We start from the raw sequence: 19803 nt of genomic DNA on the forward strand, positions 1-19803 counted from the left end.
ACATTTACTGTCACTCAATGACACAGCAGCTGTGACTGAATCCATTCGGAAATCATGTTGTCTGGCATCTGAAATGGTTGCAGTCAAGTGTGAATGGTGCATTGAGCCTGGGCACATGCACAATAGTCATCTTCAGCAGTTTCCGTAGTGTAGTGGTTGTCACGTTCGCCTAACACGCGAAAGGTCCCCTGTTCGAAACTGGGCGGAAACAGTATTCTTTGTTCCTGCTTACTCCACAAAATAAAACTCTACTTAGTGGAATTGTCCGAAACTGGATAAGTACAACTGCCCCAGGGTTGGCTTTTCCTCCACACAATCAAAGTGTTCTGACTAGCGTTCCCAGCAAACTGGATGAAAAGAAGCAGAATTTTCCATTCTGATGTGCATGCATGCCGAGGTAGAGGATCATATCGTCAATGTGAAGCTGTCTCTGACAGCAGAAACATGCTCAATATGTATCGTCTCTGTGTTAAATGGCTGTTGTCTTACTAGCAACTGGTAGAAAACTCCCTGTCAGGGAATCGAACCCTGGTCTTCCGCGTGACAAGCGGAGATACTATCCACTATACTAACGAGGACTGTGCTAATAGCATTTTTGGCTAAATAAAAAAAAGTGCCGCTGTTCCGGCCTATGAAGGGAATTCTTGGAGCTATACAGGGGAGGCTTTAAGTGTAGTAGACATTTACTGTCACTCAATGACACAGCAGCTGTGACTGAATCCATTCGGAAATCATGTTGTCTGGCATCTGAAATGGTTGCAGTCAAGTGTGAATGGTGCATTGAGCCTGGGCACGTGCACAATAGTCATCTTCAGCAGTTTCCGTAGTGTAGTGGTTATCACGTTCGCCTAACACGCGAAAGGTCCCCCGTTCGAAACTGGGCGGAAACAGTATTCTTTGTTCCTGCTTACTCCACAAAATAAAACTCTACTTAGTGGAATTGTCCGAAACTGGATAAGAAGTACAACTGCCCCAGGGTTGGCTTTTCCTCCACACAATCAAAGTGTTCTGACTAGCGTTCCCAGCAAACTGGATGAAAAGAAGCAGAATTTTCCATTCTGATGTGCATGCATGCCGAGGTAGAGGATCATATCGTCAATGTGAAGCTGTCTCTGACAGCAGAAACATGCTCAATATGTATCGTCTCTGTGTTAAATGGCTGTTGTCTTACTAGCAACTGGTAGAAAACTCCCCGTCAGGGAATCGAACCCTGGTCTTCCTCGTGACAAGCGGAGATACTATCCACTATACTAACGAGGACTGTGCTAATAGCATTTTTGGCTAAATAAAAAAAAGTGCCGCTGTTCCGGCCTATGAAGGGAATTCTTGGAGCTATACAGGGGAGGCTTTAAGTGAAGTAGACATTTACTGTCACTCAATGACACAGCAGCTGTGACTGAATCCATTCGGAAATCATGTTGTCTGGCATCTGAAATGGTTGCAGTCAAGTGTGAATGGTGCATTGAGCCTGGGCACATGCACAATAGTCATCTTCAGCAGTTTCCGTAGTGTAGTGGTTGTCACGTTCGCCTAACACGCGAAAGGTCCCCTGTTCGAAACTGGGCGGAAACAGTATTCTTTGTTCCTGCTTACTCCACAAAATAAAACTCTACTTAGTGGAATTGTCCGAAACTGGATAAGTACAACTGCCCCAGGGTTGGCTTTTCCTCCACACAATCAAAGTGTTCTGACTAGCGTTCCCAGCAAACTGGATGAAAAGAAGCAGAATTTTCCATTCTGATGTGCATGCATGCCGAGGTAGAGGATCATATCGTCAATGTGAAGCTGTCTCTGACAGCAGAAACATGCTCAATATGTATCGTCTCTGTGTTAAATGGCTGTTGTCTTACTAGCAACTGGTAGAAAACTCCCTGTCAGGGAATCGAACCCTGGTCTTCCGCGTGACAAGCGGAGATACTATCCACTATACTAACGAGGACTGTGCTAATAGCATTTTTGGCTAAATAAAAAAAAGTGCCGCTGTTCCGGCCTATGAAGGGAATTCTTGGAGCTATACAGGGGAGGCTTTAAGTGTAGTAGACATTTACTGTCACTCAATGACACAGCAGCTGTGACTGAATCCATTCGGAAATCATGTTGTCTGGCATCTGAAATGGTTGCAGTCAAGTGTGAATGGTGCATTGAGCCTGGGCACGTGCACAATAGTCATCTTCAGCAGTTTCCGTAGTGTAGTGGTTATCACGTTCGCCTAACACGCGAAAGGTCCCCCGTTCGAAACTGGGCGGAAACAGTATTCTTTGTTCCTGCTTACTCCACACAATAAAACTCTACTTAGTGGAATTGTCCGAAACTGGATAAGAAGTACAACTGCCCCAGGGTTGGCTTTTCCTCCACACAATCAAAGTGTTCTGACTAGCGTTCCCAGCAAACTGGATGAAAAGAAGCAGAATTTTCCATTCTGATGTGCATGCATGCCGAGGTAGAGGATCATATCGTCAATGTGAAGCTGTCTCTGACAGCAGAAACATGCTCAATATGTATCGTCTCTGTGTTAAATGGCTGTTGTCTTACTAACAACTGGTAGAAAACTCCCCGTCAGGGAATCGAACCCTGGTCTTCCGCGTGACAAGCGGAGATACTATCCACTATACTAACGAGGACTGTGCTAATAGCATTTTTGGCTAAATAAAAAAAAGTGCCGCTGTTCCGGCCTATGAAGGGAATTCTTGGAGCTATACAGGGGAGGCTTTAAGTGAAGTAGACATTTACTGTCACTCAATGACACAGCAGCTGTGACTGAATCCATTCAGAAATCATGTTGTCTGGCATCTGAAATGGTTGCAGTCAAGTGTGAATGGTGCATTGAGCCTGGGCACATGCACAATAGTCATCTTCAGCAGTTTCCGTAGTGTAGTGGTTATCACGTTCGCCTAACACGCGAAAGGTCCCCCGTTCGAAACTGGGCGGAAACAGTATTCTTTGTTCCTGCTTACTCCACACAATAAAACTCTACTTAGTGGAATTGTCCGAAACTGGATAAGAAGTACAACTGCCCCAGGGTTGGCTTTTCCTCCACACAATCAAAGTGTTCTGACTAGCGTTCCCAGCAAACTGGATGAAAAGAAGCAGAATTTTCCATTCTGATGTGCATGCATGCCGAGGTAGAGGATCATATCGTCAATGTGAAGCTGTCTCTGACAGCAGAAACATGCTCAATATGTATCGTCTCTGTGTTAAATGGCTGTTGTCTTACTAGCAACTGGTAGAAAACTCCCCTTCAGGGAATCGAACCCTGGTCTTCCGCGTGACAAGCAGAGATACTATCCACTATACTAACGAGGACTGTGCTAATAGCATTTTTGGCTAAATAAAAAAAAGTGCCGCTGTTCCGGCCTATGAAGGGAATTCTTGGAGCTATACAGGGGAGGCTTTAAGTGTAGTAGACATTTACTGTCACTCAATGACACAGCAGCTGTGACTGAATCCATTCGGAAATCATGTTGTCTGGCATCTGAAATGGTTGCAGTCAAGTGTGAATGGTGCATTGAGCCTGGGCACGTGCACAATAGTCATCTTCAGCAGTTTCCGTAGTGTAGTGGTTATCACGTTCGCCTAACACGCGAAAGGTCCCCCGTTCGAAACTGGGCGGAAACAGTATTCTTTGTTCCTGCTTACTCCACACAATAAAACTCTACTTAGTGGAATTGTCCGAAACTGGATAAGAAGTACAACTGCCCCAGGGTTGGCTTTTCCTCCACACAATCAAAGTGTTCTGACTAGCGTTCCCAGCAAACTGGATGAAAAGAAGCAGAATTTTCCATTCTGATGTGCATGCATGCCGAGGTAGAGGATCATATCGTCAATGTGAAGCTGTCTCTGACAGCAGAAACATGCTCAATATGTATCGTCTCTGTGTTAAATGGCTGTTGTCTTACTAGCAACTGGTAGAAAACTCCCCGTCAGGGAATCGAACCCTGGTCTTCCGCGTGACAAGCGGAGATACTATCCACTATACTAACGAGGACTGTGCTAATAGCATTTTTGGCTAAATAAAAAAAAGTGCCGCTGTTCCGGCCTATGAAGGGAATTCTTGGAGCTATACAGGGGAGGCTTTAAGTGTAGTAGACATTTACTGTCACTCAATGACACAGCAGCTGTGACTGAATCCATTCGGAAATCATGTTGTCTGGCATCTGAAATGGTTGCAGTCAAGTGTGAATGGTGCATTGAGCCTGGGCACATGCACAATAGTCATCTTCAGCAGTTTCCGTAGTGTAGTGGTTATCACGTTCGCCTAACACGCGAAAGGTCCCCTGTTCGAAACTGGGCGGAAACAGTATTCTTTGTTCCTGCTTACTCCACAAAATAAAACTCTACTTAGTGGAATTGTCCGAAACTGGATAAGTACAACTGCCCCAGGGTTGGCTTTTCCTCCACACAATCAAAGTGTTCTGACTAGCGTTCCCAGCAAACTGGATGAAAAGAAGCAGAATTTTCCATTCTGATGTGCATGCATGCCGAGGTAGAGGATCATATCGTCAATGTGAAGCTGTCTCTGACAGCAGAAACATGCTCAATATGTATCGTCTCTGTGTTAAATGGCTGTTGTCTTACTAGCAACTGGTAGAAAACTCCCCTTCAGGGAATCGAACCCTGGTCTTCCGCGTGACAAGCGGAGATACTATCCACTATACTAACGAGGACTGTGCTAATAGCATTTTTGGCTAAATAAAAAAAAGTGCCGCTGTTCCGGCCTATGAAGGGAATTCTTGGAGCTATACAGGGGAGGCTTTAAGTGTAGTAGACATTTACTGTCACTCAATGACACAGCAGCTGTGACTGAATCCATTCGGAAATCATGTTGTCTGGCATCTGAAATGGTTGCAGTCAAGTGTGAATGGTGCATTGAGCCTGGGCACGTGCACAATAGTCATCTTCAGCAGTTTCCGTAGTGTAGTGGTTATCACGTTCGCCTAACACGCGAAAGGTCCCCCGTTCGAAACTGGGCGGAAACAGTATTCTTTGTTCCTGCTTACTCCACACAATAAAACTCTACTTAGTGGAATTGTCCGAAACTGGATAAGAAGTACAACTGCCCCAGGGTTGGCTTTTCCTCCACACAATCAAAGTGTTCTGACTAGCGTTCCCAGCAAACTGGATGAAAAGAAGCAGAATTTTCCATTCTGATGTGCATGCATGCCGAGGTAGAGGATCATATCGTCAATGTGAAGCTGTCTCTGACAGCAGAAACATGCTCAATATGTATCGTCTCTGTGTTAAATGGCTGTTGTCTTACTAGCAACTGGTAGAAAACTCCCCGTCAGGGAATCGAACCCTGGTCTTCCGCGTGACAAGCGGAGATACTATCCACTATACTAACGAGGACTGTGCTAATAGCATTTTTGGCTAAATAAAAAAAAGTGCCGCTGTTCCGGCCTATGAAGGGAATTCTTGGAGCTATACAGGGGAGGCTTTAAGTGTAGTAGACATTTACTGTCACTCAATGACACAGCAGCTGTGACTGAATCCATTCGGAAATCATGTTGTCTGGCATCTGAAATGGTTGCAGTCAAGTGTGAATGGTGCATTGAGCCTGGGCACATGCACAATAGTCATCTTCAGCAGTTTCCGTAGTGTAGTGGTTATCACGTTCGCCTAACACGCGAAAGGTCCCCTGTTCGAAACTGGGCGGAAACAGTATTCTTTGTTCCTGCTTACTCCACAAAATAAAACTCTACTTAGTGGAATTGTCCGAAACTGGATAAGTACAACTGCCCCAGGGTTGGCTTTTCCTCCACACAATCAAAGTGTTCTGACTAGCGTTCCCAGCAAACTGGATGAAAAGAAGCAGAATTTTCCATTCTGATGTGCATGCATGCCGAGGTAGAGGATCATATCGTCAATGTGAAGCTGTCTCTGACAGCAGAAACATGCTCAATATGTATCGTCTCTGTGTTAAATGGCTGTTGTCTTACTAGCAACTGGTAGAAAACTCCCCTTCAGGGAATCGAACCCTGGTCTTCCGCGTGACAAGCGGAGATACTATCCACTATACTAACGAGGACTGTGCTAATAGCATTTTTGGCTAAATAAAAAAAAGTGCCGCTGTTCCGGCCTATGAAGGGAATTCTTGGAGCTATACAGGGGAGGCTTTAAGTGTAGTAGACATTTACTGTCACTCAATGACACAGCAGCTGTGACTGAATCCATTCGGAAATCATGTTGTCTGGCATCTGAAATGGTTGCAGTCAAGTGTGAATGGTGCATTGAGCCTGGGCACGTGCACAATAGTCATCTTCAGCAGTTTCCGTAGTGTAGTGGTTATCACGTTCGCCTAACACGCGAAAGGTCCCCCGTTCGAAACTGGGCGGAAACAGTATTCTTTGTTCCTGCTTACTCCACACAATAAAACTCTACTTAGTGGAATTGACCGAAACTGGATAAGAAGTACAACTGCCCCAGGGTTGGCTTTTCCTCCACACAATCAAAGTGTTCTGACTAGCGTTCCCAGCAAACTGGATGAAAAGAAGCAGAATTTTCCATTCTGATGTGCATGCATGCCGAGGTAGAGGATCATATCGTCAATGTGAAGCTGTCTCTGACAGCAGAAACATGCTCAATATGTATCGTCTCTGTGTTAAATGGCTGTTGTCTTACTAGCAACTGGTAGAAAACTCCCCGTCAGGGAATCGAACCCTGGTCTTCCGCGTGACAAGCGGAGATACTATCCACTATACTAACGAGGACTGTGCTAATAGCATTTTTGGCTAAATAAAAAAAAGTGCCGCTGTTCCGGCCTATGAAGGGAATTCTTGGAGCTATACAGGGGAGGCTTTAAGTGTAGTAGACATTTACTGTCACTCAATGACACAGCAGCTGTGACTGAATCCATTCGGAAATCATGTTGTCTGGCATCTGAAATGGTTGCAGTCAAGTGTGAATGGTGCATTGAGCCTGGGCACGTGCACAATAGTCATCTTCAGCAGTTTCCGTAGTGTAGTGGTTATCACGTTCGCCTAACACGCGAAAGGTCCCCCGTTCGAAACTGGGCGGAAACAGTATTCTTTGTTCCTGCTTACTCCACACAATAAAACTCTACTTAGTGGAATTGTCCGAAACTGGATAAGTACAACTGCCCCAGGGTTGGCTTTTCCTCCACACAATCAAAGTGTTCTGACTAGCGTTCCCAGCAAACTGGATGAAAAGAAGCAGAATTTTCCATTCTGATGTGCATGCATGCCGAGGTAGAGGATCATATCGTCAATGTGAAGCTGTCTCTGACAGCAGAAACATGCTCAATATGTATCGTCTCTGTGTTAAATGGCTGTTGTCTTACTAGCAACTGGTAGAAAACTCCCCTTCAGGGAATCGAACCCTGGTCTTCCGCGTGACAAGCGGAGATACTATCCACTATACTAACGAGGACTGTGCTAATAGCATTTTTGGCTAAATAAAAAAAAGTGCCGCTGTTCCGGCCTATGAAGGGAATTCTTGGAGCTATACAGGGGAGGCTTTAAGTGTAGTAGACATTTACTGTCACTCAATGACACAGCAGCTGTGACTGAATCCATTCGGAAATCATGTTGTCTGGCATCTGAAATGGTTGCAGTCAAGTGTGAATGGTGCATTGAGCCTGGGCACGTGCACAATAGTCATCTTCAGCAGTTTCCGTAGTGTAGTGGTTATCACGTTCGCCTAACACGCGAAAGGTCCCCCGTTCGAAACTGGGCGGAAACAGTATTCTTTGTTCCTGCTTACTCCACACAATAAAACTCTACTTAGTGGAATTGACCGAAACTGGATAAGAAGTACAACTGCCCCAGGGTTGGCTTTTCCTCCACACAATCAAAGTGTTCTGACTAGCGTTCCCAGCAAACTGGATGAAAAGAAGAATTTTCCATTCTGATGTGCATGCATGCCGAGGTAGAGGATCATATCGTCAATGTGAAGCTGTCTCTGACAGCAGAAACATGCTCAATATGTATCGTCTCTGTGTTAAATGGCTGTTGTCTTACTAGCAACTGGTAGAAAACTCCCCGTCAGGGAATCGAACCCTGGTCTTCCGCGTGACAAGCGGAGATACTATCCACTATACTAACGAGGACTGTGCTAATAGCATTTTTGGCTAAATAAAAAAAAGTGCCGCTGTTCCGGCCTATGAAGGGAATTCTTGGAGCTATACAGGGGAGGCTTTAAGTGTAGTAGACATTTACTGTCACTCAATGACACAGCAGCTGTGACTGAATCCATTCGGAAATCATGTTGTCTGGCATCTGAAATGGTTGCAGTCAAGTGTGAATGGTGCATTGAGCCTGGGCACGTGCACAATAGTCATCTTCAGCAGTTTCCGTAGTGTAGTGGTTATCACGTTCGCCTAACACGCGAAAGGTCCCCCGTTCGAAACTGGGCGGAAACAGTATTCTTTGTTCCTGCTTACTCCACACAATAAAACTCTACTTAGTGGAATTGTCCGAAACTGGATAAGTACAACTGCCCCAGGGTTGGCTTTTCCTCCACACAATCAAAGTGTTCTGACTAGCGTTCCCAGCAAACTGGATGAAAAGAAGCAGAATTTTCCATTCTGATGTGCATGCATGCCGAGGTAGAGGATCATATCGTCAATGTGAAGCTGTCTCTGACAGCAGAAACATGCTCAATATGTATCGTCTCTGTGTTAAATGGCTGTTGTCTTACTAACAACTGGTAGAAAACTCCCCGTCAGGGAATCGAACCCTGGTCTTCCGCGTGACAAGCGGAGATACTATCCACTATACTAACGAGGACTGTGCTAATAGCATTTTTGGCTAAATAAAAAAAAGTGCCGCTGTTCCGGCCTATGAAGGGAATTCTTGGAGCTATACAGGGGAGGCTTTAAGTGTAGTAGACATTTACTGTCACTCAATGACACAGCAGCTGTGACTGAATCCATTCGGAAATCATGTTGTCTGGCATCTGAAATGGTTGCAGTCAAGTGTGAATGGTGCATTGAGCCTGGGCACGTGCACAATAGTCATCTTCAGCAGTTTCCGTAGTGTAGTGGTTATCACGTTCGCCTAACACGCGAAAGGTCCCCCGTTCGAAACTGGTCGGAAACAGTATTCTTTGTTCCTGCTTACTCCACAAAATAAAACTCTACTTAGTGGAATTGTCGGAAACTGGATAAGAAGTACAACTGCCCCAGGGTTGGATTTTCCTCCACACAATCAAAGTGTTCTGACCAGCGTTCCCAGCAAACTGGATGAAAAGAAGCAGAATTTTCCATTCTGACGTGCAACCTTTCATGCATGCCGAGGTAGAGGATCATATCGTCAATGTGAAGCTGTCTCTGACAGCAGAAACATGCTCAATATGTATCGTCTCTGTGTTAAATGGCTGTTGTCTTACTAACAACTGGTAGAAAACTCCCTGTCAGGGAATCGAACCCTGGTCTTCCGCCTGACAAGCGGAGATACTATCCACTATACTAATGAGGACTGCGCTAGTAGCATTTTTGGCTAAATAAAAAAAAGTGCCGTTGTTCCGGCCTATGAAGGGAATTCTTGGAGCTATACAGGGGAGGCTTTAAGTGTAGTAGACATTTACTGTCACTCAATGACACAGCAGCTGTGACTGAATCCATTCGGAAATCATGTTGTCTGGCATCTGAAATGTTTGCAGTCAAGTGTGAATGGTGCATTGAGCCTGGGCACGTGCATAAAAGTCATCTTCAGCAGTTTCCGTAGTGTAGTGGTTATCACGTTCGCTTCACACGCGAAAGGTTCCCTGTTCGAAACTGGGCGGAAACAGTATTCTTTGTTCCTGCTTACTCCACAAAATAAAACTCTACTTAGTGGAATTGTCCGAAACTGGATAAGAAGTACAACTGCCCCAGGGTTGGCTTTTCCTCCACACAATCAAAGTGTTCTGACTAGCGTTCCCAGCAAACTGGATGAAAAGAAGCAGAATTTTCCATTCTGATGTGCATGCATGCCGAGGTAGAGGATCATATCGTCAATGTGAAGCTGTCTCTGACAGCAGAAACATGCTCAATATGTATCGTCTCTGTGTTAAATGGCTGTTGTCTTACTAACAACTGGTAGAAAACTCCCCGTCAGGGAATCGAACCCTGGTCTTCCGCGTGACAAGCGGAGATACTATCCACTATACTAACGAGGACTGTGCTAATAGCATTTTTGGCTAAATAAAAAAAAGTGCCGCTGTTCCGGCCTATGAAGGGAATTCTTGGAGCTATACAGGGGAGGCTTTAAGTGTAGTAGACATTTACTGTCACTCAATGACACAGCAGCTGTGACTGAATCCATTCGGAAATCATGTTGTCTGGCATCTGAAATGGTTGCAGTCAAGTGTGAATGGTGCATTGAGCCTGGGCACGTGCACAATAGTCATCTTCAGCAGTTTCCGTAGTGTAGTGGTTATCACGTTCGCCTAACACGCGAAAGGTCCCCCGTTCGAAACTGGGCGGAAACAGTATTCTTTGTTCCTGCTTACTCCACACAATAAAACTCTACTTAGTGGAATTGTCCGAAACTGGATAAGTACAACTGCCCCAGGGTTGGCTTTTCCTCCACACAATCAAAGTGTTCTGACTAGCGTTCCCAGCAAACTGGATGAAAAGAAGCAGAATTTTCCATTCTGATGTGCATGCATGCCGAGGTAGAGGATCATATCGTCAATGTGAAGCTGTCTCTGACAGCAGAAACATGCTCAATATGTATCGTCTCTGTGTTAAATGGCTGTTGTCTTACTAACAACTGGTAGAAAACTCCCCGTCAGGGAATCGAACCCTGGTCTTCCGCGTGACAAGCGGAGATACTATCCACTATACTAACGAGGACTGTGCTAATAGCATTTTTGGCTAAATAAAAAAAAGTGCCGCTGTTCCGGCCTATGAAGGGAATTCTTGGAGCTATACAGGGGAGGCTTTAAGTGTAGTAGACATTTACTGTCACTCAATGACACAGCAGCTGTGACTGAATCCATTCGGAAATCATGTTGTCTGGCATCTGAAATGGTTGCAGTCAAGTGTGAATGGTGCATTGAGCCTGGGCACGTGCACAATAGTCATCTTCAGCAGTTTCCGTAGTGTAGTGGTTATCACGTTCGCCTAACACGCGAAAGGTCCCCCGTTCGAAACTGGGCGGAAACAGTATTCTTTGTTCCTGCTTACTCCACACAATAAAACTCTACTTAGTGGAATTGTCCGAAACTGGATAAGTACAACTGCCCCAGGGTTGGCTTTTCCTCCACACAATCAAAGTGTTCTGACTAGCGTTCCCAGCAAACTGGATGAAAAGAAGCAGAATTTTCCATTCTGATGTGCATGCATGCCGAGGTAGAGGATCATATCGTCAATGTGAAGCTGTCTCTGACAGCAGAAACATGCTCAATATGTATCGTCTCTGTGTTAAATGGCTGTTGTTTTACTAACAACTGGTAGAAAACTCCCCGTCAGGGAATCGAACCCTGGTCTTCCGCGTGACAAGCGGAAATACTATCCACTATACTAACGAGGACTGTGCTAATAGCATTTTTGGCTAAATAAAAAAAAGTGCCGCTGTTCCGGCCTATGAAGGGAATTCTTGGAGCTATACAGGGGAGGCTTTAAGTGAAGTAGACATTTACTGTCACTCAATGACACAGCAGCTGTGACTGAATCCATTCGGAAATCATGTTGTCTGGCATCTGAAATGGTTGCAGTCAAGTGTGAATGGTGCATTGAGCCTGGGCACGTGCACAATAGTCATCTTCAGCAGTTTCCGTAGTGTAGTGGTTATCACGTTCGCCTAACACGCGAAAGGTCCCCCGTTCGAAACTGGGCGGAAACAGTATTCTTTGTTCCTGCTTACTCCACACAATAAAACTCTACTTAGTGGAATTGTCCGAAACTGGATAAGAAGTACAACTGCCCCAGGGTTGGCTTTTCCTCCACACAATCAAAGTGTTCTGACTAGCGTTCCCAGCAAACTGGATGAAAAGAAGCAGAATTTTCCATTCTGATGTGCATGCATGCCGAGGTAGAGGATCATATCGTCAATGTGAAGCTGTCTCTGACAGCAGAAACATGCTCAATATGTATCGTCTCTGTGTTAAATGGCTGTTGTCTTACTAGCAACTGGTAGAAAACTCCCCGTCAGGGAATCGAACCCTGGTCTTCCGCCTGACAAGCGGAGATACTATCCACTATACTAACGAGGACTGTGCTAATAGCATTTTTGGCTAAATAAAAAAAAGTGCCGCTGTTCCGGCCTATGAAGGGAATTCTTGGAGCTATACAGGGGAGGCTTTAAGTGAAGTAGACATTTACTGTCACTCAATGACACAGCAGCTGTGACTGAATCCATTCGGAAATCATGTTGTCTGGCATCTGAAATGGTTGCAGTCAAGTGTGAATGGTGCATTGAGCCTGGGCACATGCACAATAGTCATCTTCAGCAGTTTCCGTAGTGTAGTGGTTGTCAAGTTCGCCAAACACGCGAAAGGTCCCCTGTTCGAAACTGGGCGGAAACAGTATTCTTTGTTCCTGCTTACTCCACAAAATAAAACTCTACTTAGTGGAATTGTCCGAAACTGGATAAGTACAACTGCCCCAGGGTTGGCTTTTCCTCCACACAATCAAAGTGTTCTGACTAGCGTTCCCAGCAAACTGGATGAAAAGAAGCAGAATTTTCCATTCTGATGTGCATGCATGCCGAGGTAGAGGATCATATCGTCAATGTGAAGCTGTCTCTGACAGCAGAAACATGCTCAATATGTATCGTCTCTGTGTTAAATGGCTGTTGTCTTATTAGCAATTGGTAGAAAACTCCCCGTCAGGGAATCGAACCCTGTTCTTCCGCTTGACAAGCGGAGATACTATCCACTATACTAACGAGGACTGTGCTAATAGCATTTTTGGCTAAATAAATAAAAGTGCCGCTGTTCCGGCCTATGAAGGGAATTCTTGGAGCTATACAGGGGAGGCTTTAATTGTAGTAGACATTTACTGTCACTCAATGACACAGCAGCTGTGACTGAATCCATTCGGAAATCATGTTGTCTGGCATCTGAAATGGTTGCAGTCAAGTGTGAATGGTGCATTGAGCCTGGGCACGTGCACAATAGTCATCTTCAGCAGTTTCCGTAGTGTAGTGGTTATCACGTTCGCCTAACACGCGAAAGGTCCCCTGTTTGAAACTGGGCGGAAACAGTATTCTTTGTTCCTGCTTACTCCACAAAATAAAACTCTACTTAGTGGAATTGTCCGAAACTGGATAAGAAGTACAACTGCCCCAGGGTTGGCTTTTCCTCCACACAATCAAAGTGTTCTGACTAGCGTTCCCAGCAAACTGGATGAAAAGAAGCAGAATTTTCCATTCTGATGTGCATGCATGCCGAGGTAGAGGATCATATCGTCAATGTGAAGCTGTCTCTGACAGCAGAAACATGCTCAATATGTATCGTCTCTGTGTTAAATGGCTGTTGTCTTACTAGCAACTGGTAGAAAACTCCCCGTCAGGGAATCGAACCCTGGTCTTCCGCGTGACAAGCGGAGATACTATCCACTATACTAACGAGGACTGTGCTAATAGCATTTTTGGCTAAATAAAAAAAAGTGCCGCTGTTCCGGCCTATGAAGGGAATTCTTGGAGCTATACAGGGGAGGCTTTAAGTGAAGTAGACATTTACTGTCACTCAATGACACAGCAGCTGTGACTGAATCCATTCGGAAATCATGTTGTCTGGCATCTGAAATGGTTGCAGTCAAGTGTGAATGGTGCATTGAGCCTGGGCACGTGCACAATAGTCATCTTCAGCAGTTTCCGTAGTGTAGTGGTTATCACGTTCGCCTAACATGCGAATGGTCCCCCGTTCGAAACTGGGCGGAAACAGTATTCTTTGTTCCTGCTTACTCCACAAAATAAAACTCTACTTAGTGGAATTGTCCGAAACTGGATAAGAAGTACAACTGCCCCAGAGTTGGCTTTTCCTCCACACAATCAAAGTGTTCTGACTAGCGTTCCCAGCAAACTGGATGAAAAGAAGCAGAATTTTCCATTCTGATGTGCATGCATGCCGAGGTAGAGGATCATATCGTCAATGTGAAGCTGTCTCTGACAGCAGAAACATGCTCAATATGTATCGTCTCTGTGTTAAATGGCTGTTGTCTTATTAGCAATTGGTAGAAAACTCCCCGTCAGGGAATCGAACCCTGTTCTTCCGCGTGACAAGCGGAGATACTATCCACTATACTAACGAGGACTGTGCTAATAGCATTTTTGGCTAAATAAAAAAAAGTGCCGCTGTTCCGGCCTATGAAGGGAATTCTTGGAGCTATACAGGGGAGGCTTTAAGTGAAGTAGACATTTACTGTCACTCAATGACACAGCAGCTGTGACTGAATCCATTCGGAAATCATGTTGTCTGGCATCTGAAATGGTTGCAGTCAAGTGTGAATGGTGCATTGAGCCTGGGCACGTGCACAATAGTCATCTTCAGCAGTTTCCGTAGTGTAGTGATTATCACGTTCGCCTAACATGCGAATGGTCCCCCGTTCGAAACTGGGCGGAAACAGTATTCTTTGTTCCTGCTTACTCCACAAAATAAAACTCTACTTAGTGGAATTGTCCGAAACTGGATAAGAAGTACAACTGCCCCAGGGTTGGCTTTTCCTCCACACAATCAAAGTGTTCTGACTAGCGTTCCCAGCAAACTGGATGAAAAGAAGCAGAATTTTCCATTCTGATGTGCATGCATGCCGAGGTAGAGGATCATATCGTCAATGTGAAGCTGTCTCTGACAGCAGAAACATGCTCAATATGTATCGTCTCTGTGTTAAATGGCTGTTGTCTTATTAGCAATTGGTAGAAAACTCCCCGTCAGGGAATCGAACCCTGTTCTTCCGCGTGACAAGCGGAGATACTATCCACTATACTAACGAGGACTGTGCTAATAGCATTTTTGGCTAAATAACAAAAAGTGCCGCTGTTCCGGCCTATGAAGGGAATTCTTGGAGCTATACAGGGGAGGCTTTAAGTGAAGTAGACATTTACTGTCACTCAATGACACAGCAGCTGTGACTGAATCCATTCGGAAATCATGTTGTCTGGCATCTGAAATGGTTGCAGTCAAGTGTGAATGGTGCATTGAGCCTGGGCACGTGCACAATAGTCATCTTCAGCAGTTTCCGTAGTGTAGTGGTTATCACGTTCGCTTCACATGCGAAAGGTCCCCTGTTCGAAACTGGGCGGAAACAGTATTCTTTGTTCCTGCTTACTCCACAAAATAAAACTCTACTTAGTGGAATTGTCCGAAACTGGATAAGAAGTACAACTGCCCCAGGGTTGGCTTTTCCTCCACACAATCAAAGTGTTCTGACTAGCGTTCCCAGCAAACTGGATGAAAAGAAGCAGAATTTTCCATTCTGACGTGCAACCTTTCATGCATGCCGAGGTAGAGGATCATATCGTCAATGTGAAGCTGTCTCTGACAGCAGAAACATGCTCAATATGTATCGTCTCTGTGTTAAATGGCTGTTGTCTTACTAACAACTGGTAGAAAACTCCCCGTCAGGGAATCGAACCCTGTTCTTCCGCGTGACAAGCAGAGATACTATCCACTATACTAACGAGGACTGTGCTAATAGCATTTTTGGCTAAATAACAAAAAGTGCCGCTGTTCCGGCCTATGAAGGGAATTCTTGGAGCTATACAGGGGAGGCTTTAAGTGTAGTAGACATTTACTGTCACTCAATGACACAGCAGCTGTGACTGAATCCATTCGGAAATCATGTTGTCTGGCATCTGAAATGGTTGCAGTCAAGTGTGAATGGTGCATTGAGCCTGGGCACGTGCACAATAGTCATCTTCAGCAGTTTCCGTAGTGTAGTGGTTATCACGTTCGCCTAACACGCGAAAGGTCCCCCGTTCGAAACTGGGCGGACACAGTATTCTTTGTTCCTGCTTACTCCACAAAATAAAACTCTACTTAGTAGAATTGTCCGAAACTGGATAAGTACAACTGCCCCAGGGTTGGCTTTTCCTCCACACAGTCAAAGTGTTCTGACTAGCGTTCCCAGCAAACTGGATGAAAAGAAGCAGAATTTTCCATTCTGATGTGCATGCATGCCGAGGTAGAGGATCATATCGTCAATGTGAAGCTGTCTCTGACAGCAGAAATATGCTCAATATGTATCGTCTCTGTGTTAAATGGCTGTTGTCTTATTAGCAATTGGTAGAAAACTCCCCGTCAGGGAATCGAACCCTGGTCTTCCGCGTGACAAGCGGAGATACTATCCACTATACTAACGAGGACTGTGCTAATAGCATTTTTGGCTAAATAAAAAAAAATGCCGCTGTTCCGGCCTATGAAGGGAATTCTTGGAGCTATACAGGGGAGGCTTTAAGTGTAGTATACATTTACTGTCACTCAATGACACAGCAGCTGTGACTGAATCCATTCGGAAATCATGTTGTCTGGCATCTGAAATGGTTGCAGTCAAGTGTGAATGGTGCATTGAGCCTGGGCACGTGCACAATAGTCATCTTCAGCAGTTTCCGTAGTGTAGTGGTTATCACGTTTGCTTCACACGCGAAAGGTCCCCCGTTCGAAACTGGGCGGAAACAGTATTCTTTGTTCCTGCTTACTCCACAAAATAAAACTCTACTTAGTGGAATTGTCCGAAACTGGATAAGAAGTACAACTGCCCCAGGGTTGGCTTTTCCTCCACACAATCAAAGTGTTCTGACTAGCGTTCCCAGCAAACTGGATGAAAAGAAGCAGAATTTTCCATTCTGATGTGCATGCATGCCGAGGTAGAGGATCATATCGTCAATGTGAAGCTGTCTCTGACAGCAGAAACATGCTCAATATGTATCGTCTCTGTGTTAAATGGCTGTTGTCTTATTAGCAATTGGTAGAAAACTCCCCGTCAGGGAATCGAACCCTGTTCTTCCGCGTGACAAGCGGAGATACTATCCACTATACTAACGAGGACTGTGCTAATAGCATTTTTGGCTAAATAAAAAAAAGTGCCGCTGTTCCGGCCTATGAAGGGAATTCTTGGAGCTATACAGGGGAGGCTTTAAGTGAAGTAGACATTTACTGTCACTCAATGACACAGCAGCTGTGACTGAATCCATTCGGAAATCATGTTGTCTGGCATCTGAAATGGTTGCAGTCAAGTGTGAATGGTGCATTGAGCCTGGGCACGTGCACAATAGTCATCTTCAGCAGTTTCCGTAGTGTAGTGGTTATCACGTTCGCTTCACACGCGAAAGGTCCCCTGTTCGAAACTGGGCGGAAACAGTATTCTTTGTTCCTGCTTACTCCACAAAATAAAACTCTACTTAGTGGAATTGTCCGAAACTGGATAAGTACAACTGCCCCAGGGTTGGCTTTTCCTCCACACAATCAAAGTGTTCTGACTAGCGTTCCCAGCAAACTGGATGAAAAGAAGCAGAATTTTCCATTCTGATGTGCATGCATGCCGAGGTAGAGGATCATATCGTCAATGTGAAGCTGTCTCTGACAGCAGAAACATGCTCAATATGTATCGTCTCTGTGTTAAATGGCTGTTGTCTTACTAGCAACTGGTAGAAAACTCCCCGTCAGGGAATCGAACCCTGGTCTTCCGCGTGACAAGCGGAGATACTATCCACTATACTAACGAGGACTGTGCTAATAGCATTTTTGGCTAAATAAAAAAAAGTGCCGCTGTTCCGGCCTATGAAGGGAATTCTTGGAGCTATACAGGGGAGGCTTTAAGTGAAGTAGACATTTACTGTCACTCAATGACACAGCAGCTGTGACTGAATCCATTCGGAAATCATGTTGTCTGGCATCTGAAATGGTTGCAGTCAAGTGTGAATGGTGCATTGAGCCTGGGCACGTGCACAATAGTCATCTTCAGCAGTTTCCGTAGTGTAGTGGTTATCACGTTCGCCTAACACGCGAAAGGTCCCCCGTTCGAAACTGGGCGGAAACAGTATTCTTTGTTCCTGCTTACTCCACAAAATAAAACTCTACTTAGTGGAATTGTCCGAAACTGGATAAGTACAACTGCCCCAGGGTTGGCTTTTCCTCCACACAGTCAAAGTGTTCTGACTAGCGTTCCCAGCAAACTGGATGAAAAGAAGCAGAATTTTCCATTCTGATGTGCATGCATGCCGAGGTAGAGGATCATATCGTCAATGTGAAGCTGTCTCTGACAGCAGAAATATGCTCAATATGTATCGTCTCTGTGTTAAATGGCTGTTGTCTTATTAGCAATTGGTAGAAAACTCCCCGTCAGGGAATCGAACCCTGGTCTTCCGCGTGACAAGCGGAGATACTATCCACTATACTAACGAGGACTGTGCTAATAGCATTTTTGGCTAAATAAAAAAAAGTGCCGCTGTTCCGGCCTATGAAGGGAATTCTTGGAGCTATACAGGGGAGGCTTTAAGTGTAGTATACATTTACTGTCACTCAATGACACAGCAGCTGTGACTGAATCCATTCGGAAATCATGTTGTCTGGCATCTGAAATGGTTGCAGTCAAGTGTGAATGGTGCATTGAGCCTGGGCACGTGCACAATAGTCATCTTCAGCAGTTTCCGTAGTGTAGTGGTTATCACGTTTGCTTCACACGCGAAAGGTCCCCCGTTCGAAACTGGGCGGAAACAGTATTCTTTGTTCCTGCTTACTCCACAAAATAAAACTCTACTTAGTGGAATTGTCCGAAACTGGATAAGAAGTACAACTGCCCCAGGGTTGGCTTTTCCTCCACACAATCAAAGTGTTCTGACTAGCGTTCCCAGCAAACTGGATGAAAAGAAGCAGAATTTTCCATTCTGATGTGCATGCATGCCGAGGTAGAGGATCATATCGTCAATGTGAAGCTGTCTCTGACAGCAGAAATATGCTCAATATGTATCGTCTCTGTGTTAAATGGCTGTTGTCTTATTAGCAATTGGTAGAAAACTCCCCGTCAGGGAATCGAACCCTGGTCTTCCGCGTGACAAGCGGAGATACTATCCACTATACTAACGAGGACTGTGCTAATAGCATTTTTGGCTAAATAAAAAAAAGTGCCGCTGTTCCGGCCTATGAAGGGAATTCTTGGAGCTATACAGGGGAGGCTTTAAGTGAAGTAGACATTTACTGTCACTCAATGACACAGCAGCTGTGACTGAATCCATTCGGAAATCATGTTGTCTGGCATCTGAAATGGTTGCAGTCAAGTGTGAATGGTGCATTGAGCCTGGGCACGTGCACAATGGTCATCTTCAGCAGTTTCCGTAGTGTAGTGGTTATCACGTTCGCCTAACACGCGAAAGGTCCCCCGTTCGAAACTGGGCGGAAACAGTATTCTTTGTTCCTGCTTACTCCACAAAATAAAACTCTACTTAGTGGAATTGTCCGAAACTGGATAAGTACAACTGCCCCAGGGTTGGCTTTTCCTCCACACAGTCAAAGTGTTCTGACTAGCGTTCCCAGCAAACTGGATGAAAAGAAGCAGAATTTTCCATTCTGATGTGCATGCATGCCGAGGTAGAGGATCATATCGTCAATGTGAAGCTGTCTCTGACAGCAGAAATATGCTCAATATGTATCGTCTCTGTGTTAAATGGCTGTTGTCTTATTAGCAATTGGTAGAAAACTCCCCGTCAGGGAATCGAACCCTGGTCTTCCGCGTGACAAGCGGAGATACTATCCACTATACTAACGAGGACTGTGCTAATAGCATTTTTGGCTAAATAAAAAAAAGTGCCGCTGTTCCGGCCTATGAAGGGAATTCTTGGAGCTATACAGGGGAGGCTTTAAGTGTAGTATACATTTACTGTCACTCAATGACACAGCAGCTGTGACTGAATCCATTCGGAA

At 45.0% G+C, this 19803-nt stretch overlaps 29 non-coding genes across 29 annotated transcripts; 28 read left to right on the forward strand and 1 right to left on the reverse strand.

Annotated features, from left to right (window-relative positions):
- The first annotated feature begins 138 nt into the window (after positions 1-138).
- trnav-aac (transfer RNA valine (anticodon AAC)) lies at positions 139-211 on the forward strand. The gene has a single exon. It is a non-coding gene; the product is annotated as a tRNA-Val (tRNA).
- A 606-nt stretch (positions 212-817) lies between these two features.
- On the forward strand, positions 818-890 carry trnav-aac (transfer RNA valine (anticodon AAC)). Its single transcript has one exon. It is a non-coding gene; the product is annotated as a tRNA-Val (tRNA).
- A 609-nt stretch (positions 891-1499) lies between these two features.
- Positions 1500-1572, forward strand: trnav-aac (transfer RNA valine (anticodon AAC)). Its single transcript has one exon. It is a non-coding gene; the product is annotated as a tRNA-Val (tRNA).
- A 606-nt stretch (positions 1573-2178) lies between these two features.
- Positions 2179-2251, forward strand: trnav-aac (transfer RNA valine (anticodon AAC)). The gene has a single exon. It is a non-coding gene; the product is annotated as a tRNA-Val (tRNA).
- Positions 2252-2860: 609 nt separating this feature from the next.
- On the forward strand, positions 2861-2933 carry trnav-aac (transfer RNA valine (anticodon AAC)). Its single transcript has one exon. It is a non-coding gene; the product is annotated as a tRNA-Val (tRNA).
- Positions 2934-3542: 609 nt separating this feature from the next.
- trnav-aac (transfer RNA valine (anticodon AAC)) lies at positions 3543-3615 on the forward strand. The gene has a single exon. It is a non-coding gene; the product is annotated as a tRNA-Val (tRNA).
- A 609-nt stretch (positions 3616-4224) lies between these two features.
- trnav-aac (transfer RNA valine (anticodon AAC)) lies at positions 4225-4297 on the forward strand. Its single transcript has one exon. It is a non-coding gene; the product is annotated as a tRNA-Val (tRNA).
- A 606-nt stretch (positions 4298-4903) lies between these two features.
- On the forward strand, positions 4904-4976 carry trnav-aac (transfer RNA valine (anticodon AAC)). The gene has a single exon. It is a non-coding gene; the product is annotated as a tRNA-Val (tRNA).
- A 609-nt stretch (positions 4977-5585) lies between these two features.
- Positions 5586-5658, forward strand: trnav-aac (transfer RNA valine (anticodon AAC)). Its single transcript has one exon. It is a non-coding gene; the product is annotated as a tRNA-Val (tRNA).
- A 606-nt stretch (positions 5659-6264) lies between these two features.
- Positions 6265-6337, forward strand: trnav-aac (transfer RNA valine (anticodon AAC)). The gene has a single exon. It is a non-coding gene; the product is annotated as a tRNA-Val (tRNA).
- A 609-nt stretch (positions 6338-6946) lies between these two features.
- On the forward strand, positions 6947-7019 carry trnav-aac (transfer RNA valine (anticodon AAC)). Its single transcript has one exon. It is a non-coding gene; the product is annotated as a tRNA-Val (tRNA).
- A 606-nt stretch (positions 7020-7625) lies between these two features.
- On the forward strand, positions 7626-7698 carry trnav-aac (transfer RNA valine (anticodon AAC)). The gene has a single exon. It is a non-coding gene; the product is annotated as a tRNA-Val (tRNA).
- Positions 7699-8304: 606 nt separating this feature from the next.
- On the forward strand, positions 8305-8377 carry trnav-aac (transfer RNA valine (anticodon AAC)). The gene has a single exon. It is a non-coding gene; the product is annotated as a tRNA-Val (tRNA).
- Positions 8378-8983: 606 nt separating this feature from the next.
- trnav-aac (transfer RNA valine (anticodon AAC)) lies at positions 8984-9056 on the forward strand. The gene has a single exon. It is a non-coding gene; the product is annotated as a tRNA-Val (tRNA).
- Positions 9057-9673: 617 nt separating this feature from the next.
- Positions 9674-9746, forward strand: trnav-cac (transfer RNA valine (anticodon CAC)). The gene has a single exon. It is a non-coding gene; the product is annotated as a tRNA-Val (tRNA).
- Positions 9747-10355: 609 nt separating this feature from the next.
- Positions 10356-10428, forward strand: trnav-aac (transfer RNA valine (anticodon AAC)). The gene has a single exon. It is a non-coding gene; the product is annotated as a tRNA-Val (tRNA).
- A 606-nt stretch (positions 10429-11034) lies between these two features.
- Positions 11035-11107, forward strand: trnav-aac (transfer RNA valine (anticodon AAC)). The gene has a single exon. It is a non-coding gene; the product is annotated as a tRNA-Val (tRNA).
- Positions 11108-11402: 295 nt separating this feature from the next.
- Positions 11403-11474, reverse strand: trnad-guc (transfer RNA aspartic acid (anticodon GUC)). Its single transcript has one exon. It is a non-coding gene; the product is annotated as a tRNA-Asp (tRNA).
- Positions 11475-11713: 239 nt separating this feature from the next.
- Positions 11714-11786, forward strand: trnav-aac (transfer RNA valine (anticodon AAC)). Its single transcript has one exon. It is a non-coding gene; the product is annotated as a tRNA-Val (tRNA).
- Positions 11787-13074: 1288 nt separating this feature from the next.
- trnav-aac (transfer RNA valine (anticodon AAC)) lies at positions 13075-13147 on the forward strand. Its single transcript has one exon. It is a non-coding gene; the product is annotated as a tRNA-Val (tRNA).
- Positions 13148-13756: 609 nt separating this feature from the next.
- trnav-aac (transfer RNA valine (anticodon AAC)) lies at positions 13757-13829 on the forward strand. The gene has a single exon. It is a non-coding gene; the product is annotated as a tRNA-Val (tRNA).
- Positions 13830-14438: 609 nt separating this feature from the next.
- On the forward strand, positions 14439-14511 carry trnav-aac (transfer RNA valine (anticodon AAC)). Its single transcript has one exon. It is a non-coding gene; the product is annotated as a tRNA-Val (tRNA).
- A 609-nt stretch (positions 14512-15120) lies between these two features.
- On the forward strand, positions 15121-15193 carry trnav-cac (transfer RNA valine (anticodon CAC)). The gene has a single exon. It is a non-coding gene; the product is annotated as a tRNA-Val (tRNA).
- A 617-nt stretch (positions 15194-15810) lies between these two features.
- trnav-aac (transfer RNA valine (anticodon AAC)) lies at positions 15811-15883 on the forward strand. Its single transcript has one exon. It is a non-coding gene; the product is annotated as a tRNA-Val (tRNA).
- Positions 15884-16489: 606 nt separating this feature from the next.
- trnav-cac (transfer RNA valine (anticodon CAC)) lies at positions 16490-16562 on the forward strand. The gene has a single exon. It is a non-coding gene; the product is annotated as a tRNA-Val (tRNA).
- A 609-nt stretch (positions 16563-17171) lies between these two features.
- trnav-cac (transfer RNA valine (anticodon CAC)) lies at positions 17172-17244 on the forward strand. Its single transcript has one exon. It is a non-coding gene; the product is annotated as a tRNA-Val (tRNA).
- Positions 17245-17850: 606 nt separating this feature from the next.
- On the forward strand, positions 17851-17923 carry trnav-aac (transfer RNA valine (anticodon AAC)). The gene has a single exon. It is a non-coding gene; the product is annotated as a tRNA-Val (tRNA).
- A 606-nt stretch (positions 17924-18529) lies between these two features.
- On the forward strand, positions 18530-18602 carry trnav-cac (transfer RNA valine (anticodon CAC)). Its single transcript has one exon. It is a non-coding gene; the product is annotated as a tRNA-Val (tRNA).
- Positions 18603-19211: 609 nt separating this feature from the next.
- trnav-aac (transfer RNA valine (anticodon AAC)) lies at positions 19212-19284 on the forward strand. The gene has a single exon. It is a non-coding gene; the product is annotated as a tRNA-Val (tRNA).
- The last annotated feature ends 519 nt before the right edge of the window (positions 19285-19803 follow it).

This window comes from Anarhichas minor, unplaced genomic scaffold (assembly GCF_050575085.1).
Source record: "Anarhichas minor isolate MPS153535 unplaced genomic scaffold, ASM5057508v1 ptg000136l, whole genome shotgun sequence".
NCBI lineage: Eukaryota > Metazoa > Chordata > Actinopteri > Perciformes > Anarhichadidae > Anarhichas > Anarhichas minor.